Here is a 22,149-nt window from a genome sequence, read left to right on the forward strand (position 1 = left end):
AAATTGAATATAATATTTTTCTGCATCTAGCTCTGAAAAAATATTTGGGCTTCTAGCTGTGTGTGGGACTTGTTCTATTAGTCCATCTATACTGACCTCCATCAGGTTGCAAATTGAATATAATTTTTTTCTGCATCTAGCTCTGAAAAAATATTTGGCCTTCTAGCAGTGTTTGGGACTTGTTCTATTAGTCCATCTATACTGACCTCCATCAGATTGCAAACTGAATATAATTTTTTTCTGCATCTACCTCTGAAAAAATATTTGGGCTTCTAGCAGTGTGTGGGACTTGTTCTATTAGTCCATCTATACTGACCTCCATCAGGTTGCAAATTGAATATAATTTTTTTCTGCATCTAGCTCTGAAAAACTATTTGGCCTTCTAGCAGTGTGTGGGACTTGTTCTATTAGTCCATCCATACTGACCTCCATCAGGTTGCAAATTGAATATAATATTTTTCTGCATCTAGCTCTGAAAAAATATTTGGGCTTCTAGCTGTGTGTGGGACTCGTTCTATTAGTCCATCTATACTGACCTCCATCAGGTTGCAAATTGAATATAATATTTTTCTGCATCTAGCTCTGAAAAAATATTTGGGCTTCTTGCAGTGTGTGGGACTTGTTCTATTACTCCATCTATACTGACCTCCATCAGGTTACAAATTGAATATAATTTTTTTCTACATCTAGCTCTGAAAAAATATTTGGCCTTCTAGCAGTGTGTTGGACTTGTTCTATTAGTCCATCTATACTGACCTCCATCAGGTTGCAAATTGAATATAATTTTTTTCTGCATCTAGCTCTGAAAAAATATTTGGCCTTCTAGCAGTGTGTGGGACTTGTTCTATTAGTCCATCTATACTGACCTCCATCAGGTTGCAAATTAAATATAATTTTTTTCGGCATCTAGCTCTGAAAAAATATTTGGCCTTCTAGCAGTGTGTAGGACTTGTTCTATTAGTCCATCTATACTGACCTCCATCAGGTTGCAAACTGAATATAATTTTTTTCTGCATCTACCTCTGAAAAAATATTTGGGCTTCTAGCAATGTGTGTGACTTGTTCTATTAGTCCATCTATACTGACCTCCATCAGGTTGCAAATTGAATATAATATTTTTCTGCATCTATCTCTGAAAAAATATTTGGGCTTCTAGCTGTGCGTGGGACTTGTTCTATTAATCCATCTATACTGACCTCCATCAGGTTGCAAATTGAATATAATATTTTTCTTCATCTAGCTCTGAAAAAATATTTGGCCTTCTAGCACTGTGTGGGACTTGTTCTATTAGTCCATCTATACTTACCTCCATCAGGTTGCAAATTGAATATAATTTTTTTCTGCATATAGCTCTGAAAAAATATTTGGGCTTCTAGCAGTGTGTGGGACTTGTTCTATTATTCCATCTATACTGACCTCCATCAGGTTGCAAATTGAATATAATATTTTTCTGCATCTAGCTCTGAAAAAATATTAGGGCTTCTAGCTGTGTGTGGGACTTGTTCTATTAGTCCATCTATACTGACCTCCATCAGGTTGCAAATTGAATATAATTTTTTTCGGCATCTAGCTCTGAAAAAATATTTGGCCTTCTAGCAGTGTGTGGGACTTGTTCTATTAGTCCATCTATACTGACCTCCATCAGGTTGCAAACTGAATATAATTTTTTTCTGCATCTACCTCTGAAAAAATATTTGGGCTTCTAGCTGTGTGTGGGACTTGTTCTATTAGTCCATCTATACTGACCTCCATCAGGTTGCAAATTGAATATAATTTTTTTCTGCATCTAGCTCTGAAAAAATATTTGGCCTTCTAGCAGTGTGTGGGACTTGTTCTATTAGTCCATCTATACTTACCTCCATCAGGTTGCAAATTGAATATAATTTTTTTCTGCATCTAGCTCTGAAAAAATATTTGGCCTTCTAGCAGTGTGTGGGACTTGTTCTATTAGTCCATCTATACTGACCTCCATCAGGTTGCAAATTGAATGTAATTTTTTTCTTCACCTAGCTCTGAAAAAATATTTGGCTTTCTAGCAGTGTGTGGGACTTGTTCTATTAGTCCATCTATACTGACCTCCATCAGGTTGCAAACTGAATATAATTTTTTTCTGCATCTACCTCTGGAAAAATATTTGGGCTTCTAGCAGTGTGTGGGACTTGTTCTATTAGTCCATCTATACTGACCTCCATCAGGTTGCAAATTGAATATAATATTTTTCTGCATCTAGCTCTGAAAAAATATTTGGGCTTCTAGCAGTGTGTGGGACTTGTTCTATTAGTCCATCTATACTGACCTCCATCAGATTGCAATTTGAATATAATATTTTTCTGCATCTAGCTCTGAAAAAATATTTGGGCTTCTAGCTGTGTGTGGGACTTGTTCTATTAGTCCATCTATATTGACCTCCATCAGGTTGCAAATTGAATATAATTTTTTTCTGCATCTAGCTCTGAAAAAATATTTGGCCTTCTAGCAGTGTGTGGGACTTGTTCTATTAGTCCATCTTTACTGACCTCCATCAGGTTGCAAACTGAATATAATTTTTTTCTGCATCTACCTCTGAAAAAATATTTGGGCTTCTAGCAGTGTGTGGGACTTGTTCTATTAGTCCATCTATACTGACCTCCATCAGGTTGCAGATTGAATATAATATTTTTCTGCATCTAGCTCTGAAAAAATATTTGGGCTTCTAGCTGTGTGTGGGACTTGTTCTATTAGTCCATCTATACTGACCTCCATCAGGTTGCAAATTGAATATAATATTTTTCTGCATCTAGCTCTGAAAAAATATTTGGGCTTCTAGCAGTGTGTGGGACTTGTTCTATTAGTCCATCTATACTTACCTCCATCAGGTTGCAAATTGAATATAATTTTTTTCTGCATCTAGCTCTGAAAAAATATTTGGCCTTCTAGCAGTGTGTGGGACTTGTTCTATTAGTCCATCTATACTGACCTCCATCAGGTTGCAAATTGAATGTAATTTTTTTCTGCACCTAGCTCTGAAAAAATATTTGGCTTTCTAGCAGTGTGTGGGACTTGTTCTATTAGTCCATCTATACTGACCTCCATCAGGTTGCAAACTGAATATAATTTTTTTCTGCATCTACCTCTGGAAAAATATTTGGGCTTCTAGCTGTGTGTGGGACTTGTTCTATTAGTCCATCTATACTGACCTCCATCAGGTTGCAAATTGAATATAATATTTTTCTGCATCTAGCTCTGAAAAAATATTTGGGCTTCTAGCAGTGTGTGGGACTTGTTCTATTCGTCCATCTATACTGACCTCCATCAGATTGCAATTTGAATATAATTTTTTTCTGCATTTAGCTCTGAAAAAATATTTGGCCTTTTAGCAGTGTGTGGGACTTGTTCTATTAGTCCATCTATACTTACCTCCATCAGGTTGCAAATTGAATATAATTTTTTTCTGCATCTAGCTCTGAAAAAAAATTTGGCCTTTTAGCAGTGTGTGGGACTTGTTCTATTAGTCCATCTATACTGACCTCCATCAGGTTGCAAATTGAATGTAATTTTTTTCTGCACCTAGCTCTGAAAAAATATTTGGCTTTCTAGCAGTGTGTGGGACTTGTTCTATTAGTCCATCTATACTGACCTCCATCAGGTTGCAAACTGAATATAATTTTTTTCTACATCTACCTCTGAAAAAATATTTGGGCTTCTAGCAGTGTGTGGGACTTGTTCTATTAGTCCATCTATACTGACATCCATCAGGTTGCAAATTGAATATAATTTTTTTCTGCATCTAGCTCTGAAAAAATATTTGGCCTTCTAGCAGTGTGTGGGACTTGTTCTATTAGTCCATCTATACTGACCTCCATCAGGTTGCAAATTGAATATAATTTTTTTCTGCATCTAGCTCTGAAAAAATATTTAGGCTTCTAGCTGTGTGTGGGACTTGTTCTATTAGTCCATCTATACTGACCTCCATCAGGTTGCAAATTGAATATAATTTTTTTCTGCATCTAGCTCTGAAAAAATATTTGGGCTTCTAGCAGTGTGTGGGACTTGTTCTATTAGTCCATCTATACTGACCTCCATCAGGTTGCAAACTGAATATAATTTTTTTCTGCATCTACCTCTGAAAACATATTTGGGCTTCTAGCAGTGTGTGGGACTTGTTCTTTTAGTCCATCTATACTGACCTCCATCAGGTTGCAAATTGAATATCATTTTTTTCTGCATCTAGCTCTGAAAAATTATTTGGCCTTCTAGCAGTGTGTGGGACTTTTTCTATTAGTCCATCTATACTGACCTCCATCAGGTTGCAAATTGAATATAATATTTTTCTGCATCTAGCTCTGAAAAAATATTTCGGCTTCTAGCTGTGTGTGGGACTTGTTCTATTAGTCCATCTATACTGACCTCCATCAGGTTGCAGATTGAATATAATTTTTTTCTACATCTAGCTCTGAAAAAATATTTGGCCTTCTAGCAGTGTGTGGGACTTGTTCTATTAGTCCATCTATACTGACTAGAGATGCGCGGTGTTCGACTAGAACTGTTCGCCAATCTCAAATTCGAGCTGTTTTGGGCGATGTTCGAGTTGTTCGACGAACCCGAACGATTTGCAAAATATTCCGCTGTTCGAGGTTATGTTCGATAACTGTTCGTGCACCAAAAGCGTGTCCTGCATGTCTGGCGCTATTTAGAGCACCAATCATGCAGGGATTGTCTGCCACTCACTGTAATGCCACAGCCATGGTCGTTGTGGCATTACAGTGATTGCCCAAATAGATGGGAACAGTGCCAACAGTGAAATATGAAAAGCCGGCAATTCATCAGCGGCATACACCGGTACCCGACAATTTAGAACCGAAAGAATAGAGCATCGCACATAGATTAGATAGATAGAAACATGTCAGTCACACATATAAGAAGCACAGTGACAGTGTTGCTTACTGTACTTGTCATTTAGTGTAAAGGATTTATCAAAAAAAATAATAGTGTTTTCATGCACCGTCTCTTTAAAAAAGCCGGCCGGCAAATCAGCAGCAGTACCCGACAATTTAGAATAGAAAGAATAAAGAATCACACATAGATTAGATAGATAGAAACATGTCAGTCACATATATATGAAGTACAGTGACAGTGTTGATTACTGTACTTGTCATTTAGTGTAAAGGATTTATTAAAAAAAATAATAGTGTTTTCATGCACCGTCTCTTTAAAAAAGCCGGCCGGCAATTCAGCATCTGTACCCAACAATTTAGAATAGAAGGAATAGAGAATCACACATAGATTAGATAGATAGAAACATGTCAGTCACATATATATGAAGTACAGTGACAGTGTTGCTTACTGTACTTGTCATTTAGTGTAAAGGATTTATTAAAAAAAAATAATAGTGTTTTTTTTAATGCACCGTCTCTTTAAAAAAGCCGGCCGGCAATTCAGCATCTGTACCCGACAATTTATAACAGAAAGAATAGAGAATCACACATAGATTAGATAGATAGAAACATGTCAGTCACATATATATGAAGTACAGTGACAGTGTTGATTACTGTACTTGTCATTTAGTGTTAAAATAAAGGATTTATTTAAAAAAAAATTGGCGTGGGGGTCCCCATAATTTTAGGCTCTAGCGGAGGTTAACCAGACGGCTGGGGCAGATGTTTGAAGCCTGGGAAGGGGGTAATACCCACGGAGCTTCCCAGGCTACTAATATCAGCCCCCAGCGGAATACCTAGCCTTTACTAGCTATTAAAATGGGGGACCCCCCAAAAAAATGACGTGGGGTCCCCCCTATTTTAATAGCTAGCAAAGGCTAGGCAGACAGCTGGGGGCTGATATTAATAGCCCAGGAAGGGTTCCATGAATATTGGCCCCCTCCCAGGCTAGAAACACCAGCCGTCAGCCGCCCCAGAAATGGCGCATCCTTAGGATGCGCCAATTCTTGCACTTAGCCTCGCTCTTCCCACTGCCCTGTAGCGGTGGCAGTGGGGTAATAGGGTTGGGGTTGATGTCAGCTTATAATGCCAGCTGACATCAAGCCCAGGTTAGTAATGGAGAGGCGTCTATAAGACACCCCCATTACTAACCCATAGTCAAAGTTAAAAGAAAACACAAACACCCAGAATAAAGTCCTTTAATTGAAATAAAGACACATTCCTTTATTGTTCTAAATTAAACCATACTTACCGTCACGCCCATTCCAGCTGAAGCCAACGATCTCCTGCAATAAAAGAAAAATAATAAAGCAACCTCATCCTTAGCTTTCCATGGTTCCCACGACAGCTTCAGCTCTGCTACATCGAGATAACAGGCTGGACCGCAGCAGAACGCTGCCATCCAGCCTGTCATCCCGCAGACACTGAGAAGCGCAGGCATGCTTGCGCTCTGCAGTGTCTGGCTGTGACGGCATCCAGATGAGCCGAGGTCATGTCCAATGAACTCGGCGCACCTCATGCACGTCACTGACAGCGTGGGAGAATTCTCCTGCACTCAGCACTTCAGCGTGAGAATTCTCCCACGCTGTCAGTGACGTACATGAGGTCAGCTGAGTTCATTGGACATGAATGAGCTCACCTCATGCACGTCACTGACAGCGTGGGAGAATTCTCACGCTGTAGCGCTGAGTGCAGGAGAATTTTCCCACGCTGTCAGTGACGTGCATAAGGTGAGCTCATTCATGTCCAATGAACTCAGCTGACCTCATGTACGTCACTGACAGCGTGGGAGAATTTTCACGCTGAAGTGCTGAGTGCAGGAGAATTCTCCCACGCTGTCAGTGACGTGCATGAGGTGCGCCGAGTTCATTGGACATGAACTTGTCTCATCTTTATGCCGTCACAGCGGGACACTGAGGAGCGCAAGCATGCCTGCGCTTCTCAGTGTCCGCGGGATGACAGGCTGGATGGCAGCTTTCTGCTGCGGTCCAGCCTGTCATCTCGATGTAGCAGAGCTGAAGCTGTCGTGGGAACCATGGAAAGGTAAGGATGAGGTTGCTTAATTATTTTACTTTTATTGCAGAAGACATTGGCTTCAGCTGGAATGGGCGTGACGGTAAGTATGGTTTAATTTAGAACAATAAAGAATTGTGTGTTTATTTCAATTAAAGGACTTTATTCTGGGTGTTGTGTTTTTTTAAATACTTTACTAGAAATTCATGGTGGTCATGTCTAATATTGGCGTGACCCCATGAATTTCGGGTTTAGGGCCAGCTGATAATGCCAAGCTGGCCTTAACCCCTTTATTACCCAGTGAGCCACGCACCAGGGCCCTGGATGAGTTGGGTACAGCGCCAGAAGATGGCGCTTCTATGAACGCGTGATTTTCTGGGGCGGCTGCGGACTGCAATTTGCAGCGGGTGGGGCCCAGAAAGCTTGGGCCTCCCTGCGCTGCGGATTCCAGCTCCCAGCTGCCTAGTTGTACCTGGTTGGGCACAAAAATAGTGCGAAGCCCCACGCATTTTTTTTTTTTAATTATTTCATGAAATTCATGGAATAATTAAGAAAAAAAGGGCTTCCCTATATTGTTGTGTCCAACCAGGTACAAATAGGCAGCTGGTGGTTGGGGGCAGCCCGTCCCTGCCTGCTGTACCTGGCTGGACACAAATATAGTGCAAAGCCCCACGTCAATTTTTTTTTAATTATTTCATGAAATAATTTTTTTAAAAAAGGGCTTCCCAATATTGTTGTGTCTGGCCAGGTACAAATAGGCAGCTGGTGGTTGGGGGCAGCCCGTTCCTGCCTGCTGTACCTGGCTGGACACAAATATAGGGCGAAGCCCCACGTCAATTTTTTTTTAATTATTTCATGAAATAATTTTTTTAAAAAAGGGCTTCCCTATATTGTTGTGTCTGGCCAGGTACAAATAGGCAGCTGGTGGTTGGGGGCAGCCCGTTCCTGCCTGCTGTACCTGACTGGACACAAATATAGGGCGAAGCCATACGTCAATTTTTTTTAAATTATTTCAGGAAATTCATGAAATAATGAAAAAAAAATTTATGTGGGGCTTCGCCCTATATTTGTGTCCAGTCAGGTACAGCAGGCAGGAACGGGCTGCTCCCAACCACCAGCTGCCTATTTGTACCTAGTCGGACACAACAATATAGGGAAGCCCTTTTTTTCTTAATTATTCCATGAATTTCATGAATTTAAAAAAAAAATACGTGGAGCTTCGCCCTATTTTTGTGTCCAGCCAGGTACAACTAGGCAGCTGGGGGCTGGAATCTGCAGCGCAGGGAGGCCCAAGCTTTCTGGGCCCCACCCGCTGCAAATTGCAGTCCGCAGCCGCCCCGGAAAATGGCGCGTTCATAGAAGCGCCATCTTCTGGCGCTGTACCCAACTCATCCAGGGCCCTGGTGCGGTGGCTCACTGGGTAATAAAGGGGTTAAGGCCAGCTTGGTATTATCAGCTGGCCCTAAGCCCGAAATTCATGGGGTCACGCCAATATTAGACATGACCACCATGAATTTCTAGTAAAGTATTTAAAAAAAACACAACACCCAGAAAAAAGTCCTTTAATTGAAATAAACACACAATTCTTTATTGTTCTAAATTAAACCATACTTACCATCACGCCCATTCCAGCTGAAGCCAATGATCTCCTGCAATAAAAGTAAAATAATAAAGCAACATCATCCTTACACGACAGCTTCAGCTCTGCTACATCGAGATGACAGGCTGGACCGCAGCAGAACGCTGCCATCCAGCCTGTCCTCCCGCAGACATTGAGAAGCGCAGGCATGCTTGCGCTCCTCAGTGTCTGGCTGTGACGGCATCCAGATGAGCCGAGGTCATGTCCAATGAACTCGGCGCACCTCATGCACGTCACTGACAGCGTGGGAAAATTCTCACGCTGAAGCGCTGAGTGCAGGAGAATTTTCCCACGCTGTCAGTGACGTACATGAGGTGAGCCGAGTTCATTGTCGGCTCATCTGGATGCCGTCACAGTCAGACACTGAGGAGCGCAAGCATGCCTGCGCTTCTCAGTGTCTGCGGGATGACAGGCTGGATGGCAGCGTTCTGCTGCGGTCCAGCCTGTCATCTCGATGTAGCAGAGCTGAAGCTGTCCTGGGAACCATGGAAAGGTAAGAATGATGTTGCTTTATTATTTTTCTTTTATTGCAGGAGATCGTTGGCTTCAGCTGGAATGGGCGTGATGGTAAGTATGGTTTAATTTAGAACAATAAAGAATTGTGTCTTTATTTCAATTAAAGGACTTTATTCTGGGCGTTTGTGTTTTTTTTTTAACTTTGACTATGGGGTTAGTAATGGGGGTGTCTTATAGACGCCTCTCCATTACTAACCTGGGCTTGATGTCAGCTGGCATTATAAGCTGACATCAACCCCAACCCTATTACCCCCTGCCACCGCACCAGGGCAGCGTGGAAGAGCGAGGCTAAGTGCCAGAATTGGCACATCCTATGGATGCGCCATTTCTGGGGCGGCTGACGGCTGGTGTTTCTAGCCTGGGAGGGGGCCAATATTCATGGCTCCCTTCCTGGGCTATTAATATCAGCCCCCAGCTGTCTGCCTAGCCTTTGCTAGCTATTAAATTAGGGGGGACCCCACGTCATTTTTTTGGGGGGGGTCCTCCATTTTAATAGCTAGTAAAGGCTAGGTATTCAGCTGGGGGCTGATATTAGTAGCCTGGGAAGCTCCGTGGGTATTACCCCCTTCCCAGGCTTCAAACATCTGCCCCAGCTGTCTGCTTAACCTCCGCTAGAGACTAAAATTGCGGGGAACCCCACGCCAATTTTTTTTAATAATAAATCCTTTATTTTAATGCTAAATGACAAGTACAGTAACCAACACTATCACTGTACTTATTATATATGTGACTGACATGTTTCTATCTATCTAATCTATGTGTGAAGCTCTATTCTGTCTGTTATAAATTGTCGGGTACAGATGCTGAATTGCCGGCCGGCTTTTTTAAAGAGACGGTGCATGAAAACACTATTATTTTTTTTGATAAATCCTTTACACTAAATGACAATTACAGTAAGCAACACTGTCACTGTACTTCATATATATGTGGCTGACATGTTTCTATCTATCTAATCTATGTGTGATTCTCTATTCCTTCTATTCTAAATTGTCAGGTACAGATGCTGAATTGCCGGCAGGCTTTTTTAAAGAGACGGTGCATGAAAACACTATTATTTTTTTTAATAAATCCTTTGCAGTAAATGACAAGTACAGTAAGCAACACTGTCACTGTACTTCATAGATATGTGACTGACATGTTTCTATCTATCTAATCTATGTGTGTAGCTCTATTCTGTCTGTTATAAATTGTTGGGTACCGCTGCTGAATTGCCGGCCGGCTTTTTTAAAGAGACGGTGCACGAAAACACTATTATATTTTTTAATAAATCCTATACACTAAATGACAAGTACAGTAAGCAACACTGTCACTGTACTTCATATATATGTGACTGACATGTTTCTATCTATCTAATCTATGTGTGATGCTCTATTCCTTCATGTCTAAATTGTTGGGTACCTGTGTATGCCGCTGCTGAATTGCCGGCCGGCTTTTTTAAAGAAAGCGTCTTCTGAGCAGTTTGTGAGCTTTTGGACACCTTTGAAGGTGTTTTCTATGTGTTCCTATGTGTTTTTGTTTGCCTGCCATTGGTTTTAACGGTGTTCGACGGTGTTCTAAGGTGTTCGACGAACAGTTCGACGAACAGTTCCTCGAACATCCCGGTGTTCGACGAACCGAACCGAACCCGAACACTACAGGGGTGGCTCAACACTAATACTGACCTCCATCAGGTTGCAAATTGAATATAATTTTTTTCTGCATCTAGCTCTGAAAAAATATTTGACCTTCTAGCAGTGTGTGGGACTTGTTCTATTAGTCCATCTATACTGACCTCCATCAGGTTGCAAATAGAATATAATATCTTTCTGCATCTAGCTCTGAAAAAATATATGGGCTTCTAGCTGTGTGTGGGACTTGTTCTATTAGTCCATCTATACTGACCTCCATCAGGTTGCAAATTGAATATAATATTTTTCTGCATCTAGATCTGAAAAAATATTTGGCCTTCTAGCAGTGTGTGGGACTTGTTCTATTAGTCCATCTATACTGACCTCCATCAGGTTTCAAATTGAATATAATATTTTTCTGCATCTAGCTTTGAAAAAATATTTGGGCTTCTAGCTGTGTGTGGGACTTGTTCTATTAGTCCATCTATTCTGACCTCCATCAGGTTGCAAATTGAATATAATTTTTTTCTGCATCTAGCTCTGAAAAAATATTTGGGCTTCTAGCAGTGTGTGGGACTTGTTCTATTAGTCCATCTATACTGACCTCCATCAGGTTGCAAATTGAATATAATTTTTTTCTGCATCTAGCTCTGAAAAAATATTTGGCCTTCTAGCAGTGTGTTGGACTTTTTCTATTAGTCCATCTATACTGACCTCCATCAGGTTGCAAATTGAATATAATTTTTTTCTGCATCTAGATCTGAAAAAATATTTGGCCTTCTAGCAGTGTGTGGGACTTGTTCTATTAGTCCATCTATACTGACCTCCATCAGGTTGCAAATAGAATATAATTTTTTTCGGCATCTAGCTCTGAAAAAATATTTGGCCTTCTAGCAGTGTGTAGGACTTGTTGTATTAGTCCATCTATACTGAACTCCATCAGGTTGCAAACTGAATATAATTTTTTTCTGCATCTACCTCTGAAAAAATATTTGGGCTTCTAGCAGTGTGTGGGACTTGTTCTATTAGTCCATCTATACTGACCTCCATCATTTTGCAAATTGAATATAATTTTTTTCTGCACCTAGCTCTGAAAAAATATTTGGCCTTCTAGCAGTGTGTGGGACTTGTTCTATTAGTCCATCTATACTGACCTCCATCAGGTTGCAAATTGAATATAATTTTTTTCTGCATCTAGCTCTGAAAAAATATTTGGCCTTCTAGCAGTGTGTTGGACTTGTTCTATTAGTCCATCTATACTGACCTCCATCAGGTTGCAAATTGAATATAATTTTTTTCTGCATCTAGCTCTGAAAAAATATTTGGCCTTCTAGCAGTGTGTGGGACTTGTTCTATTAGTCCATCTATACTGACCACCATCAGGTTGCAAATTGAATATAATTTTTTTCGGCATCTAGCTCTGAAAAAATATTTGGCCTTCTAGCAGTGTGTAGGACTTGTTCTATTAGTCCATCTATACTGACCTCCATCAGGTTGCAAACTGAATATAATTTTTTTCTGCATCTACCTCTGAAAAAATATTTGGGCTTCTAGCAGTGTGTGGGACTTGTTCTATTAGTCAATCTATACTGACCTCCATCAGGTTGCAAATTGAATATAATTTTTTTCTGCAACTAGCTCTGAAAAAATATTTGGCCTTCTAGCAGTGTGTGGGACTTGTTCTATTAGTCCATCTATACTGACCTCCATCAGGTTGCAAATTGAATATAATATTTTTCTGCATCTAGCTTTGAAAAAATATTTGGGCTTCTAGCTGTGTGTGGGACTTGTTCTATTAGTCCATCTATACTGACCTCCATCAGGTTGCAAATTGAATATAATTTTTTGCTGCATCTAGCTCTGAAAAAATATTTGGCCTTCTAGCAGTGTGTGGGACTTGTTCTATTAGTCCATCTATACTTACCTCCATCAGGTTGCAAATTGAATATAATTTTTTTCTGCATCTAGCTCTGAAAAAATATTTGGCCTTCTAGCAGTGTGTGGGACTTGTTCTATTAGTCCATCTATACTGACCTCCATCAGGTTGCAAATTGAATGTAATTTTTTTCTGCACCTAGCTCTGAAAAAATATTTGGCTTTCTAGCAGTGTGTGGGACTTGTTCTATTAGTCCATCTATACTGACCTCCATCAGGTTGCAAACTGAGTATAATTTTTTTCTGCATCTACCTCTGAAAAAATATTTGGGCTTCTAGCAGTGTGTGGGACTTGTTCTATTAGTCCATCTATACTGACATCCATCAGGTTGCAAATTGAATATAATTTTTTTCTACATCTAGCTCTGAAAAAATATTTGGCCTTCTAGCAGTGTGTGGGACTTGTTCTATTAGTCCATCTATACTGACCTCCATCAGGTTGCAAATTGAATATAATTTTTTTCTGCATCTAGCTCTGAAAAATTATTTGGGCTTCTAGCAGTGTGTGGGACTTGTTCTATTAGTCCATCTATACTGACCTCCATCAGGTTGCAAACTGAATATCATTTTTTTCTGCATCTACCTCTGAAAAAATATTTGGGCTTCTAGCAGTGTGTGGGACTTGTTCTATTAGTCCATCTATACTGACCTCCATCAGGTTGCAAATTGAATATCATTTTTTTCTGCATCTAGCTCTGAAAAAATATTTGGCCTTCTAGCAGTGTGTGGGACTTGTTCTATTAGTCCATCTATACTGACCTCCATCAGGTTGCAAATTGAATATAATATTTTTCTGCATCTAGCTCTGAAAAAATATTTCGGCTTCTAGCTGTGTGTGGGACTTGTTCTATTAGTCCATCTATACTGACCTCCATCAGGATGCAAATTGAATATAATTTTTTTCTGCATCTAGCTCTAAAAAAATATTTGGCCTTCTAGCAGTGTGTGGGACTTGTTCTATTAGTCCATCTATACTGACCTCCATCAGGTTGCAAGCTGAATATAATTTTTTTCTGCATCTACCTATGAAAAAATATTTGGGCTTCTGGCAGTGTGTGGGACTTGTTCTATTAGTCCATCTATACTGACCTCCATCAGGTTGCAAATTGAATATAATTTTTTTCTGCATCTAGCTCTGGAAAAATATTTGGCCTTCTAACAGTGTGTGGGACTTGTTCTATTAGTCCATCTATACTGACCTCCATCAGGTTTCAAATAGAATATAATATCTTTCTGCATCTAGCTCTGAAAAAATATATGAGCTTCTAGCTGTGTGTGGGACTTGTTCTATTAGTCCATCTATACTGACCTCCATCAGGTTGCAAATTGAATATAATTTTTTTCTGCATCTAGCTCTGAAAAAATATTTGGCCTTCTAGCAGTGTGTGGGACTTGTTCTATTAGTCCATCTATACTTACCTCCATCAGGTTGCAAATTGAATATAATTTTTTTCTGCATCTAGCTCTGAAAAAATATTTGGCCTTCTAGCAGTGTGTGGGACTTGTTCTATTAGTCCATCTATACTGACCTCCATCAGGTTGCAAATTGAATGTAATTTTTTTCTGCACCTAGCTCTGAAAAAATATTTGGCTTTCTAGCAGTGTGTGGGACTTGTTCTATTAGTCCATCTACACTGACCTCCATCAGGTTGCAAACTGAATATAATTTTTTTCTGCATCTACCTCTGAAAAAATATTTGGGCTTCTAGCAGTGTGTGGGACTTGTTCTATTAGTCCATCTATACTGACATCCATCAGGTTGCAAATTGAATATAATTTTTTTCTGCATCTAGCTCTGAAAAAATATTTGGCCTTCTAGCAGTGTGTGGGACTTGTTCTATTAGTCCATCTATACTGACCTCCATCAGGTTGTAAATTGAATATAATATTTTTCTGCATCTGGCTCTGAAAAAATATTTGGGCTTCTAGCTGTGTGTGGGACTTGTTCTATTAGTCCATCTATACTGACCTCCATCAGGTTGCAAACTGAATATAATTTTTTTCTGCATCTAACCCTGCCAATAGTTTTGGCCTAATACCACAGTTTTGCCAGTCAGCTCTGCTCGGTTCCCTTCCATTGCTTTTTTGTGCAAACAACTCCAGAGTTGTGAATTAGTTAACCACCAAAATGAGTGGAAAAAGGTCTGCTGCTGGTGTAAAGGGGAATAGGCGTGTTGGGAAGGGGAAAAAAGGTTGTGTCCGTGGAGTAGGTGTTAAAGCAACAGTAACATCTGCAGAAGAAAGACCATCTTCCAGCAAAACTAAAATGTCTACTTCTTTTGTGACGCCCTGCTGTGCATGGAGTCACAGACCAAAGGGGGGTGCATTTCAAGTTTTCTCCACAAGAGGCCCTCAGAGCATACACACACCTCCACCCTACCTCAGAACCACCAGAGGGAGCCCTTTAGGGAATATATATAGGAGGGTGGAGGCAAGAAGAGGGGGAGTTCAGTCAGTTGTCTAAGGAGTGAGTCCAGTCAGGAGTCTCTGCTGAGACACAGAAGGTTAGTGACTCAGCAGGTTTCTGCTGAGAGGAGTTGTTTGGAGTCTGCTGCAAGCAGCTCAGAGAGAGACAGCTAGGAGCGTTGCCGACGCTCTAAAGAGCGGCAGAAGAGGCAGCCAGCTTACTGCCAGTGTGTATAGCCTAGTGAGGGCCCAGAGTAGGCCGAAGGCTAGTGGAACAGTTGCATCGGGGACCGAGGAGCTTCATAAGCTCACCCCAGAAATATACCAGACACCGACTCTGAGTCTGCAGAGCAGTATACCCTCTGTGGAAAACAACCGGATCTTTCCTGGAAGACTTCAGGTCTCAGGATAGCCCAGGAGCTGACACGTAACAGGACCAGGAGGCACGGAGGCTCTGCCATACCAGGAGCGTGCTCTTCAGCAAAAGGCCCTAACACCAGGTCAGCCGGCGCAACACAAGGACTAAGTTAGGCCTAGTTTCAGACAGGCCATAAACTACAAAAGCGGCAAGGATACAGGAGGCCCTATACCTGCTCACTTGGGAGAGACCTGCAGTGCACCCCTCACCCTACAGTGCTCCGGGCGGTACGGCAACTCCACCAGTAAAAAGGTACTGAAGTCAAACGTGAGTGTGTCTCCCATTTTTCCTTGGACCCGGCTGGGTCACCGCCATATAGTGCACCTTACTGAACACCGCTGCCCTGAGGCCTAGTTCCACCTGTGGGGAGCTACCCCATCATAGCTGCCGTAACACCGGCCTCAGTGGACTGCCGCAGCGCTGGTGGTCCTCACCAGACACCACAGGTGGCGTCACGAACTTTCATTTTCCATTTAACCCCTTTTTTTTAAGAGAGACCCCAGGGTACGGGCCCGGGAGCCGACCACCGCGACATCCCCCAAGGCCAGGCATTAAGGCCCAGGCGCCAAGTAGTCCCCATCCCCTGGGTGCCACATCTCTCTAACTGGCGTCACAAACAGGATTGCGTTCCCGCGGCAACAGAAGAAGTTGTGCCCGTTGCCACCGGGTACTGTGCGCCTTAAGAAACTGTAAAAAACTTACAGTGGTGAAGCTTTTCCCGACATTTTCTGGAGTTTCCCGCCATTGGCCGCCATCTTTCCGGTCGCCATGCGAGAAGAAGGGCATAACCGCGGGAAAATTAGAGGGCGTAACCGCTGAAAGCGCGCGAAGTCGAGGACACGCCCCACGCACTGACGCAGCATCAGGTCCTGGCAGGAAGCCCAAGCGAACGCTCTGACGTGGAACGTAAGCGACGCAAGGTCCTATCAGAAGACCTCCGCCTGCGGAGCTGCAGCCTACAGAAGGAAGGTAGGCCACGGTTCACTAGGGGGGCGCCAAGATGTTGCAGCAACAGCCCGACGTCGCTGACCAGGCTGACTGCCCCGATGATGCGCCCGCAGCCGCCGCCGCGCAAGACGGAGCAGCCGCCCCATTACCAGGGCCTGTAGCCCTTATTGTACCATTGACTTTACCGTACATGCCTGGAGCAAAGTGGCTCCCCCAGTACAACGGCAAGCCGGACACCCTGTCCGGATTCAAGCGCAAAATATGCAGCATCCTGGACATGTATTCTATGACCGGCAAACAAAGAGCTGCAGTAGTTGTGGGACAATTGACTGGTGCTGCGGAGAGAGAAGTAGAGACTTGGTCGGCCGCAGACCAGGAATCAGTGTCCACAATTTTCAAAAAGTTACAGACTGCCTTTGAGGACCGCACTGAGGCAGACCTCCGGATGAGGTTCTACCAATGCTTTCAGAAGCCGGAGGACAGCGTTCGTGACTATGCCTGCCGTTTACAGGTGGCCCTGCGAGCTCTAAAACAGGTTAGTCCAATTAGCATAACCAATGAGAGTAAAATGCTAAAAGAACAATTTGTCCGGGGGCTGAGGTCCCAAGCGGAGAGCAGGACTGTGCGCTGGTGGTCCTTGGACCATCCAGATGCTACATTCGACACCCTTAAGGACATGGCTATCAAGGGACTGCAACCCATGGACACAGCAGATATGTCTATCCAGCGTTACCAGGGTGGGGCCACTCCAACGCCAGCAGCACCCACCTTTTCCCCGCTGGCTGCTGAAGCCAAAGTGCAGGCAGCGCCCCCTACTGAGCTGGACTGTCTGCGCTCAGAAGTGCGCCAGTTGACCAAAAACCTGGCCACTGTGAGGAGTGCCCTGCAACTACGGACTGAGCCAGAGACGGAAGGAAAGATCCTGGTAGCCGACTGCCCTGAGGATGTCCCCTGGATGAACCGGAGGAGAAGGAGGACGTCGCCACCCCGGAGGAGGACAACGCCACCCCCAGGAAGGACCAACAACCAGCGCCATCCTCACCAAGAGTTCGTTTGCCACCGCTGCCAGAAGGCAGGTTACACAGTGCACCAGTGTCCTTTAAACGAGCAAACCCTGGGTCCGTGGGCCAGCACCCAGGAATAGACTCAGCAGGCCCCTCAGACTGGCATCGCAGGTTCGTGGGAGGAAGACCTTTCCTATCCATCATACTTGACGGCATTGCGATACCTGCCCTGCTGGACACCGGATCCCAGGTAACAATCATACCTGATATCCTCTATAGCAAATACTAGTCCATGGACAGTCTCCAACCCCCAAACTCAGACTTTTCAGTATATGCCTCTAACGGCCTCCCTCTTGACCTACTCGGGGTTAAGAATGTAGCAGTAAAAGTGGGGAGAGTGGAGTTAAAGGACCAGGGACTCATTGTAGTGAAGACTGTCAATGAGAAAAATGGACTGAATATGGTACTAGGCACTAACATTGTTGGTAACTGTTTGGAGGAGGTTGTGTTTTTACTCCAACAGCTCGCTGACGTTGCCAGACCAGGGCAGAGGAGAGCGATCCAGAAGGAGATCCGAGCCCTGACGTACCAGCAGCAAGCGCAGCTGACCGGCGGTGAGATTGGTAACGTGCGGGTAACTGACCCGATACCCATTGTAATTCCCCCAATGAGTGAAATGCTTATCTGGTGTAGAGCAGCAATAGGTCTTAAAGGACAGAGCTACCAGGCGGTAGTAGAACCCCTTAGCTCAGAGCACAGACCTACACTGTTAACCGCCAGGGGGGTAGTAGATGTACGCAATGGGAGGGTGCCCGTCCGTCTTCTTAACTATGGGGAAGACGAGGTTAAATTACCACGTTATGCCACTATTGCCAAACTTTACACTGTAAATAATAACTCTATTCACACGGCAGAGTCCTTAACCTCCCCAGACCAAGTGGAGGATAATGACCCTACAACACAGGAGGGGGATTGGTGTCAACAGCTCCACGTTGGGACAGACACCACTCCTGCCCACCAGAAACAGGGAGTACACCGGGTGGTTCAGGAATATGAGCAGGTATTCAGCAAACACCCGCTTGACTTTGGGAGGATTAAGGGGGTACAACATCACATCCCCACAGGCAACCATCCCCCCATCAAGGAACGGTACAGGCCTATACCTCCAGCATACTACCAGAAAGCCAAGGAGATGTTGCATGACATGAAGAAGGCAGGGGTAGTAAGGGATAGTTGTAGTCCCTGGGCAGCTCCCCTAGTTCTAGTCAGCAAGAAGGATGGAAGCATGAGAATGTGCGTAGATTACCGTCAAGTAAATTGCATTACACATAAAGATGCATACCCTTTACCACGTATTGAGGAATCCCTGGCTGCCTTAAAGTCTGCAAATTACTTTTCCACCCTTGACCTCACTAGTGGTTACTGGCAAGTAGCTGTGGCTGAGGAGGATCGGGAGAAGACGGCCTTCACCACCCCGATGGGACTCTGCGAGTTCAACAGTATGCCGTTTGGACTCTGCAATGCCCCCGGAACGTTCCAGAGATTGATGGAGTGCTGCCTGGGACACCGCAACTTCGAGACTGTGTTATTATACCTGGATGACGTGATTGTGTACTCCAAGACGTATGAGGACCACTTGAAGCACCTGGCGGAGGTATTTGAGTCACTGTCACAGTATGGGATGAAGTTGAAGCCCTCCAAGTGCCACCTGTTCAAGAAGAAGGTACAGTACCTGGGACACATTGTCAGTCCAGAAGGGGTAGCACCAGACCCGGAGAAGGTCACTGCCATCCAGAAATGGCCGGAGCCGAAGAACCTCAAGGAGGTGCGTCTGTTCCTGGGACTGATAGGATACTACCGGAGGTTTGTAAAAGATTACACCAAGAGAGAGCAGCACCTCTGCAAGACCTCCTGGTAGGACAGTCCCCCAAGGGCAGAAATCCCCCGTTCCACTGGGGTAAAGAACAGGCTGAATCATTTCAAGAAATGAAGGAGATCCTGACAGGTGATGAGATCCTAACCTACCCTGACTACAGCCAACCGTTCCTGCTGTATACTGATGCCAGCAATGAAGGATTAGCAGCTTCAAGTTGGAGTTTCTGGCCTTGGTCTGGGCCATTACAGAAAGGTTCAAGCACTACCTAGCCTCCAGCAAGTTCACTGCCTACACTGACAATAACCCCTTAACTCATCTTGAAACAGCCAAGCTGGGAGCCATGGAACAACGATGGATGGCTCGGCTGTTAAACTACCAATTCACCATAAAGTATCGGGCGGGCCGCAAGAACGCCAACGCCGATGCCCTGTCCAGGATGCCTCACAAGTCAGACACAGAAGAAGAAGTGGATGACCTGGAAGAGGTTGAACTACCTGCCTTCCACCGGAATGGGATGACCCACGAGCTACGAGCCTTCAGGAGGCAACGCGGTAAGACGTTAAACCCCTTGCCTCACCACAGCTGGAAAGAGACCGAGGACAGTGACCCGGTTGTCAGCCGTATCAAGGAACTGATAACCCAAGAAGGTTCCTCCCTGGAGAAGGATGCGTCTCTCCAAGCAAAGCAGCTGTGGAATGAGAGAAGCCGGCTGTTTATCTACCGTGAGAAGTTGTGCCGGAGGTACGTCAATCCCAAAACCCACGAGATGGTGTGGCAGATAGTGGTCCCCAAGACGGACATCCAGATGGTGTTGGAGGCCTACCACGATAAAGCGGGGCACTTTGGCTGGAAAAAGCTAGAGACCCTATTGAAGTGCCGATTCTACTGGGTGGGGATGCGCAGCTCCATTGAGAGGTGGTGCAGAGACTGTGGACCCTGTGGCCTCAGAAGAAGAGACTACAGCAGCCAGAAGGCACCTCTGCAACCCATCAAGACGACTCGCCCTTTGGAGATCGTGGCCCTGGATCATGTCAAGTTGTCACCTAGTCGGTCAGGATACTCCTATGCCCTGACCATGGTGGATCACTACTCCAGGCTCCTGGTGGTCGCCCCTGTCAAAGACCTGACAGCAGAGACAGCAGCCAAGATGTTTCAAGCGTACTTCTGCAGACCCCATGGATACCCTGAGCAGGTACTGACTGACCAAGGCCCGGCCTTTGAGGCTGAATTGTTCAAAGAGTTCTGCCATCTGTACGGGTGTAAAAAGATCAGGACTACACCGTACCACCCCCAAACTAACGGTCTCTGTGAAAAGATTAACAACATCATCATCGATCTACTGAAGGCCATACCACTAGAAGAGAGAAACCAGTGGCCAGACCTACTACCTGACTTAGTGGATCTGTATAATCACATACTAGTAAGCTCCACCAAGTGCACTCCGGCATATCTAATGTGGGCAAGACCTGGGAAGTTGCCCATGGACCTGGAGCTTGGTGTGGTAGAACCTGAAGCTGATGCGACCACTGAGGACTGGGACACAGCCAGACAGGAGCAGTACAGAAGAGTACAAGCCTGTGTCGAAGACAGTCTCACTCGGGTGAGATATAAACAAGAGGCGCAATACAACAGAAGTGCACCAGCAGAACCCTTCACACCAGGAGAAGTGGTATTGAAAAGGAAGCGGAGGAACCACAAGCTTGATGACCAGTGGGAGAGAGAACCGTACACTGTGTTGAATTCAAGGTTTGACAACAGGAAGACGTGTTTGATCAGCAAAGATGGAGGGAGAACCACTGCAACAGTATCTCGGGACCATCTAAAGTTGTGCCCGGATCTGCTAAAAACCCCAAGAAGAAGTGCCCCTCATCATCCAGGAGGACCCTGAAGAAGCAGTAATCCATACTGACTTAGGTGACTTCCCAGCAGATTGGCCTCAAATAGGAGGAGCGGTGATCGTCCCAGTACTCCACTTCTTCCAGCAACCAGAAAACTCTCTACAGCAAGTTGGACCTGTAAGTGCTGGAGAAGAACCAGCTCAAGAAGTATCCCCGGATGAAGGATCCCCGGCAGGAGCAGAGCAAGAGGGCACAGCCAATGGTACACTTGCCAGTCCCATAGAGAGGTTAAGGCAATTTTACAACTTACCCACACGAAGGGCAGACAGGGTAACTGATGATACAGACATTGATACCCCACAGACCACTGCATTATGCAGATCAGTACGCAGCACGAGAGGTAAACCCCCTGCTAGGTACATTGAATAAAATAGTACAATTTCTGAGAATGTAGATAGTTACCCCTGAGGTATTATGTATTATACTACGTGTTGTATTAATGTGTGTAACTTATATTTCTTCCCTTTGAATGGACAATTCAAGTGATATGGACACTTTAACCCTAACCTGTTTATTCCTTATATATGAACTCTGAGGCTGAGGGCTTTGTGCAGCCCAAAGATTTTCTTTGTAAATATTTGCGCTCCCTGGAGTGCCCCTTTGAGCAACCTCTCCGGAAGAGACTTGGACTTTCTGGTTGCTCACTGCCTACTACTTTTGCAATGTATATATATATTTTTATTCATGTTTTGTTATGCAACGTTCAAGTGTTCTAACCTCCCATAAAGGGAAGCTTGTTATTTCTATTGTTTACAAAATGTGCTTCAGCCCGGGAGTGCTGACTTTAACTAGGGGGGAATGTGACGCCCTGCTGTGCATGGAGTCACAGACCAAAGGGGGGTGCATTTCAGGTTTTCTCCACAAGAGGCCCTCAGAGCATACACACACCTCCACCCTACCTCAGAACCACCAGAGGGAGCCCTTTAGGGAATATATAAAGGAGGGTGGAGGCAGGAAGAGGGGGAGTTCAGTCAGT

This window comes from Phyllobates terribilis, unplaced genomic scaffold (genome assembly GCF_046119375.1).
Source record: "Phyllobates terribilis strain yellow unplaced genomic scaffold, ASM4611937v1 Scaffold_4__5_contigs__length_816908805, whole genome shotgun sequence".
Lineage (NCBI taxonomy): Eukaryota > Metazoa > Chordata > Amphibia > Anura > Dendrobatidae > Phyllobates > Phyllobates terribilis.